At 59.7% G+C, this 6,526-nt stretch overlaps 1 protein-coding gene across 5 annotated transcripts in view; it reads left to right on the top strand.

Annotated features, from left to right (window-relative positions):
- Window positions 1-588: 588 nt before the first annotated feature.
- MAG (myelin associated glycoprotein) overlaps window positions 589-6,526 on the top strand; it is a 30,070-nt gene continuing 24,132 nt past the window's right edge. For 2 of the 5 annotated variants that reach the window (XM_030543252.1, XM_030543257.1), the window contains exons 1-2: window positions 589-755; window positions 6,092-6,159. The gene's annotated coding sequence lies outside the window, so the exon portion shown is untranslated. Of the gene's footprint in view, window positions 756-3,459; window positions 3,540-5,436; window positions 5,595-6,091; window positions 6,160-6,526 lie in introns of those variants that run through there. The other 3 variants (XM_030543254.1, XM_030543253.1, XM_030543256.1) reach the window with 3 other exon arrangements.

The following is a 6,526-nucleotide window of genomic DNA, read 5'->3' as shown; positions in this document are numbered from 1 at the left end:
CGGTCCCTGGGTCAAATCCAGCCCCTGCTCAGAGTGCCCCGCGTAATGCACTGCATGAGGCTTCAGCCCCAGATCCCAGCAGGACTCATCTCCCCTGGGGAAGGGGCTGATGGTTGTGGACACAGAGCTCCCCATTCTCAGTCCAGGGAGCCAGTGTCCCCTAGATGGAAAGGCCCCAGGCCCCATTTCCTGCCCCTCTGAGCCAGCCTGTCCCTTGCCATGGGGCTGAAACAGAGCCGAAGCTCCCTAGAGGGGACCCCTTGCCCCATTCCCTGCAAGCCATGTCCTGGCGCTGGATGGGAATTGAGGCATATTGGTGTGGTGGGTCTTTTGGGGAGTGGCAGCTGTATTTTAGTGTGTGTGTGTCTATTGGGATCTGGAGGGTGTAGAGGGGCTCTATGTGTGTGGAGGAGGGAGTTTCTCCTGCCTGTCTTCCCCCCCGCCCCTGAGATTCTGGTCCCAGCCCCCTTGCCTCCCAGATCCCACCCAAACCCCCTTTTCCTTCCTCCCCACCTCCCTGCCGCTCCTCCCATCGGTACGTAAGCCCTGTCCCACATCTGGCCCCTAACTCCCCTACAAAGGGAGCCATTGTGCTGCGTGCCTGCTCTGTCGCTTCCTCGTCGTGCCCATCTGGCTCTGGTGAGCCGGCCGTCGAGGCTGACAGACGCTGGTACCCCCCCTAGGGACATAAACCCTTCCCAGATCTCGGCTGGACCCCGGAGATCGGACGCTTGGAGACATCCTGTGGATTCTGGGTAGGTGTCCCCATGCGATGAGGGAGCATTGGGGCAGCATTAGGACTTGGTGACAGGAGAACCTGGGCGGGTGGCCACGCTTATGCTTCTGGGCATGGATGGACCCCAGCTGGCAAGGTCAGGAAGTAATTTGGCACAATTAAGGTAGGGGCTGATGTTTCCCTTTTATGAGGCTGGTGGACAGTTGCTGTACTGGGTCCCAGGACTCCTGGGTTCTATCTCCATTGCTGGGAGGGGAATGGGGTCTAGTGCTTAGGGAGGGAGGGAGGGTGGGTGGACTGGGAGCCAGGAGTCTTGGGTTCTGTTAGCTTCAGTTTCCCTTTCAGTGTAACCGCAATGACTTCCCAGCCAGGGACTCGGAGTTTCAGCCCAGCCGCCTTTAACCAAGAGATGCCCAGAAGCGAGGTTCTGGCCCCATGTTACCCCAAAGTCCTGGCTTCTCTCCCGAGCAAATCAGGCTCATGGATCTTAGGCGACAGACTCAGTAGCAGAGAGGCAGGATGGGCCAGTGGTTGGGGCTCCAGCCTAGTACTTCAGTGACCCCCTGTTCAATTCCTAGTGCTGCCCCCAGACCCCCTACTGGGAGTTAGGTGCCTGGTTGCTCTGTGCCTCAATTCCCCATGGCCCAAAGGTGGCTGCATCTCAGTGCCAGGCAAGCCATCCCTGTGCAGTGTTATGTGGCTGTTCCCCAGCTGCCCCAGCCCAAGGGTGGCTGCATCTCAGAGCTAGGCAAGGGATCACTTTGTGTTTAACAACTCAGTTGGGTGCTTACTCTGCCTCAGTTAAGGTTGCACCAGAATCTGAATTTTAAACAGCGTGGGCTGTGCCTTAGCAATGGGGCTGCAAAGACTTGTGAGTTTGAGGGCTGCGCAGTTTGGTTTGTTATTGTAGGGTCTCTCCTGAGCGCTGGGACTGTGCAGCCTGGTTGTTATTGTAGGGTCTCCATGCACTAGGTTGGTGCAGTTTGGTTTGTTGTTGTAGGGTTTCTGCTTAGAGCAGAACCTGGTTTGTTATTGTCGAGTGTGACCCTGGTGCTGTAGTAACAGGGAGAGCCAGGGCTGCTGGCAAGGGTATGCCTGAGACCCCAGTGGGGACGGGACGAGTGAGAACGATTCCCCTTAGCACGTCACAGAGAATCACAACACGATGCCAGGCTGGGTACCCCTGTCGTACCCCCACACCTGGTAGGTGACACAGATAGATCTCATCCAGCAGGGGGCAGTGCTCTCACCCCCCCTTGCTGGTGCCCCTCACTTCCAAGCTGCAGCCTCTGCTAGCCCAGCCCTGGGCTCCCTAAGCCAGCTCTGCCGGTGTCCCTCACTCTGGACCCACAGCCCCCTGCTAACCCAGCCCCTGGGCTCCCCCCAACCCCTCCGGTGCCCCTCACTCCTGACCCGCAGCCCCCTCCCCCTGCCATGTGACATCAGCAGATTGCACAGCCCAGCTATCAGCCCAGCCCCAGACAAACAGCTTTGTTATTGGAGGGGCGCAGCGTGGCGCTGCCAGGCTGTGCCATTCGGGGGCTGCCACCATCTGCTAGGAAGAGCCTCACGGAGCCTGGTGCTCAAGAACCAGCCATCGAGGGGCAAAAGGAATGGGGCCCCAGAGAGAAATGTGATCTGCACATTGATCCCACCACTGGACCCTCCTCCTCTCCCAGAGCTGGGGATAGAACCCAGGAGTCCTGGCTCCCAGGACACCCCTGCTCTAACCCCTATATCCCACTCCCCTCCCAGAGCTGAGGATAGAACCCAGGAGTCCTGGCTCCCAGTGCCCCCTGCTCTAACCACTAGACCCCACTCCTCTCCCAGAGTTGTCAGTCCCAGTGCTACTGCTGTGACTTTCCAAAGATCCCTGCCATGTAGTCTGTGCCTATACCTACCTGGGGAAGCCAGGACTCCTGGCTCCAGTCCCAGGCTCTGGGAGGGGAGTGGGGGGCTAGAGAGACAGATGCAGCAGTGGAGGGGTAGGCAGAAGAATGATTCACATGTATCATTGTCTCCCTTGGGTGGGGGGTGTTTCCTCACATTCACTCACTGTCTTGGCTGCATCGGCCCCTGCCAGCAGGGGGTACAGTGAAGGCCTTGAGATCCTTTCCCCAGGCCGTGAGCGGGCAGCCCCGAAGCTGTGTGGCAGGAGCACAGCTGCTGCTGGGAGGGGAGTTGGTCACCCCCTGCCCCCCCCGGTGCAGAGCAGCTGGGAGAACACGTGAGGGGCTGGGGAGCCCCGTAGACAGACACACGCTGGAGGCAGGGATCTGAGACACGCACACACACTGCACAGACCAGCTGTTGATTGAAAGCTGCATCCCAGTGCCCACAACAGCTCCCCGAGATTTACCCCTGGCCTCGATGCAGCACCCCGGGCTGCGGGTGAAGTTGCCCCATGTGCTTGTGCGACCGAGCTGGCTTTGAACCAGGAATCTGCCTGTGCAACGCACGGACACTTACTAAGGAAACAGCAGCCAGGCTGTGATCTGCTAGAGATGGTGCTAAAGGGAGTCGCTCCATTAGCTGGCAGCTGTAGCAGGGCTGTTATCCTCTAGGTGGCATAAAGGAGTTGCTCCATTAGCTGGCAGCAGCAGTAGGCTTTTGTCCTCAGTGTGGGCCAGGCCACTGGAGAGGGCTTCGACTTGAACTTAGCTGACATGTTGCATTTAAACAGCTCTGCCCTGTCTTGTGTCACTAACCCCCACCCCCCTCAGTCCATCAGCAGCTCCCTCGGCCCTGGGGAAGGTCGGCAGTTCGACGGATCAGCCGATTCCTGTCGGTGCCACTGTCCGAGGTAATAGCCCAGCTGCCACAGATACCAGGGTCATCCATTCATCTACATACCCTCCCTCCATCCCCTCCTTTGCTTCCCCATCCATCCATCCATCTACATGCCCTCCTTCCATCCTTCCCTCCCCCCTTCATCCATCCACTCATCCAACCTTCCATCCATCCCCTCCTTTGCTTCCCCATCCATCCATCCATCTACACGCCTTCCCTCCATTCCTCCCTCCTTAATCCATCCACTCATCCAACCTTCCATCCATCCCCTCCTTTGCTTCCCCATCCATCCATCCCTCCCTCCCTTCGTCCCTTCCTCCCTCCTTTTGTTTTCCCATACATCCATCCCTTCTCTCTCTCTCTCTCTCTAATCTCCTCCCACTGGGGCATGGAGTGGGATTACTCCCCCCCCCACACTATTCCCCTGACCCTAGGGGCTGTTGGGTTTGCTGGGGAAGCTGGCCCAGGGATGGGTCGATCAGGCTGGCTCTGAGTTGGAGCTGGGAACTGGCCCTGGCAGTCCCTGTCACACAGGCACAGGCAGACAGAGTTGTTCCTTAGCTGAAGTCAGCTGTGCCGGCTGCCATCTGCTCTGTGGAGCGAAGCGTCATCATCCTTATAATTATTAGGGGCCGTATCCGGAGGGACCTGGCTCCCCGCGGCGCCGGTTCAGTCAGGCAGAGCCCGGGGGGTGTAACTGGGAGCAGAATTTGCCTCGATGACTCAGAGATCAGCAGTGATTTTTGCAAAGAGCCTTGAAAATTCAATCTGCCCACGCGGGAGATGCAGCAGCCTCTGGGGCGAGGCAGCTGGGGAACAGCCACATAGGCATGGGGATGGCTTGCCCAGTGCTGAGATGCAGGACAGCTGGGGAACAGCCGCACATAACGCTGCACAGGGCAGGCCTCCCCCAGTGCTGGGATGCAGCCACCTCTGGGGTGGGGCAGCTGGGGAACAGCTGCACAGTGACACCACATGGAGATCTCAGTGCCAGGCAAGCTGAGGCCGTGCAGTCTTGCTGTACGGCTGTTTCCCAGCTTTACCTCTCCCCTGGAGTGGCTGCATCTCAGCACCGGGCAAACCCTCCCTGTCCCTACATTTCAAAATGTTTGTGCTTTTTGCGAAGAGAAACGCTGTGAATTAGAGCCCAGGACTGGCGTGGGTCCCATCAGCTGGAGAGATTCTGGGTGTGCCCAGCATGTGCCCAGCGTGGGGGCATTACACAGGCTCCTTTGTGCCCAGCTGTGTCTCCCTGGGCAGGGAGGGGGGGAGCTGGGGAAGCGTAGAGGAGGAAATGTGTTGGTAGCACACGACAGGCATGCCAGGAATTCCTGCCCCTGGAATGAATCCATGGGGTGAGGGTGTCACGTGACTGTGGCCAGGGAAATCCAGGTCTTCAGTTCAAACTGCCATGGACTTGTATCTGCCAGGGATAGAATTCAGGAGTCTTGGCTCCCTGCCCCTCTGCTCTAACCACTAGACCCCATCGAGGGCAGGGATAGAACCCAGGAGTCCTGTCTCCCACGCCCCCTGCTCTAACAACTAGACCCCATCCATGGCAGGGATAGAACCCAGGAGTCCTGTCTCCCAGCGCCACCCCCCCCGTTCACGCACGAGACCCTTCTCCTCCCAGGGCTGAGAGAGAACCCAGGAGTCCTGCGGTCTCTGATCTCCTCTCCGGGGAAGATGCATCAATAAACTCAGAGCAGAACTATCCTTCCTCCAGCCCAGTGGGACCAGACCCGCTGGGGCCCTGTGGGGCCACCCCCCAAGTCCCACAGCCCTGGAGGTAGAGAGCTGTGCAGGGAATAGCAGCCAGCACATGAAGTTGGCTCCCCCTCCCCCCCGGTGGCAGGTCCCCCCCACGCACACGCTGAGCCGGAGGAATTTATGTGTGGGCTCCGCTCGCTCGCAGCAACGCAGAGCTACGGGCACCCCGGCTCGCCGGCTGCGAGAGGGGACGCCAGTGCCAGCGGCTGGCCCGGGATGGGATGCTGCCCCTCTGAGAGCCAGCGGTGGGATCCGTGAGTGGGAGGCTGGCGCCACACCGTGGGAGCTCTCTGCACCGGTATCGTCTGCTGCCCCCCAGCTCAGTCACCAGCTAGCCTGGGGTTCCCCTCTTCTCTGCCACCCCGGATCAATCCCTGGGCCTGCTAGCCTGGTGGTCCTCCTTCCCCACTGCCGGGGATCAGATCTGGGGTCCCCCTAACATGGTATCTCCCCCCCATCCTGGATCAATCCCTGGGCCTGCTAGCCTGGTGGTCCTCCTTCCCCACTGCCGGGGATCAGATCTGGGGTCCCCCTAACATGGTATCTCCCCCCCATCCTGGATCAATCCCTGGGCCTGCTAGCCCGGTGTCCCCCTTCCCCACTGCTGGGGATCAGATCTAGGGTTCCCCATACCTGGTATCCCCCCTTCCTGCTGACCCAGATAGGAGCTTCTCTCTGGAAGGGCCGGTCCCAGCTGTGCAGAGGGGGGCGTTCTGGCCACTGCCTCAGACCAGGGACTCTGATCACTCCAGGGTCCATCCGTGGCTCTGACCCTGCTGGTCCCTTCGGTTACAGGTGCTGGGATTTTGCAACCTTCATGCTGGAGTTGCCGACGGGTTAGAAAGCCAGGAGGACACCGAAAGGTATGAGATTGTGGAGCGTTGCCATGTGCCTGAGTGGGCTCCGGTGGGTTAGAGCAGGCAGGGCTGGGAGCCAGGATGCCTGGGTTCTGTCCCTGGCTTTGGGAGGGGAGTGGTGTCTAGTGGTTAGAGCAGGGCGGGGTGGAAGCCAGGATGCCTGGGTTCTATCTCCAGCTCTGGCAAGGGAGTGGGGTCTAGTGGTTAGAGCAAGGGGGCTGGGAGCCAGGATACCTGGGTTCTGTCCCTGGCTCTGGGAGGAGAGTGGGGCCTAGTGGTTAGAGCATTGGGGGGGGAGCCAGGACTCCTGGGTTCCATCCCCAGCTCTGGGAGGGGAGTGGGATCTAGTGGTGAGAACAAAGGGGCTGAGAGT

Source organism: Gopherus evgoodei, unplaced genomic scaffold, assembly GCF_007399415.2.
Source record: "Gopherus evgoodei ecotype Sinaloan lineage unplaced genomic scaffold, rGopEvg1_v1.p scaffold_31_arrow_ctg1, whole genome shotgun sequence".
NCBI classification, from domain to species: Eukaryota; Metazoa; Chordata; order Testudines; family Testudinidae; genus Gopherus; species Gopherus evgoodei.
Note: the sequence above shows the minus strand (reverse complement) of the source record. Positions and strands in the feature narration are given on the sequence as shown.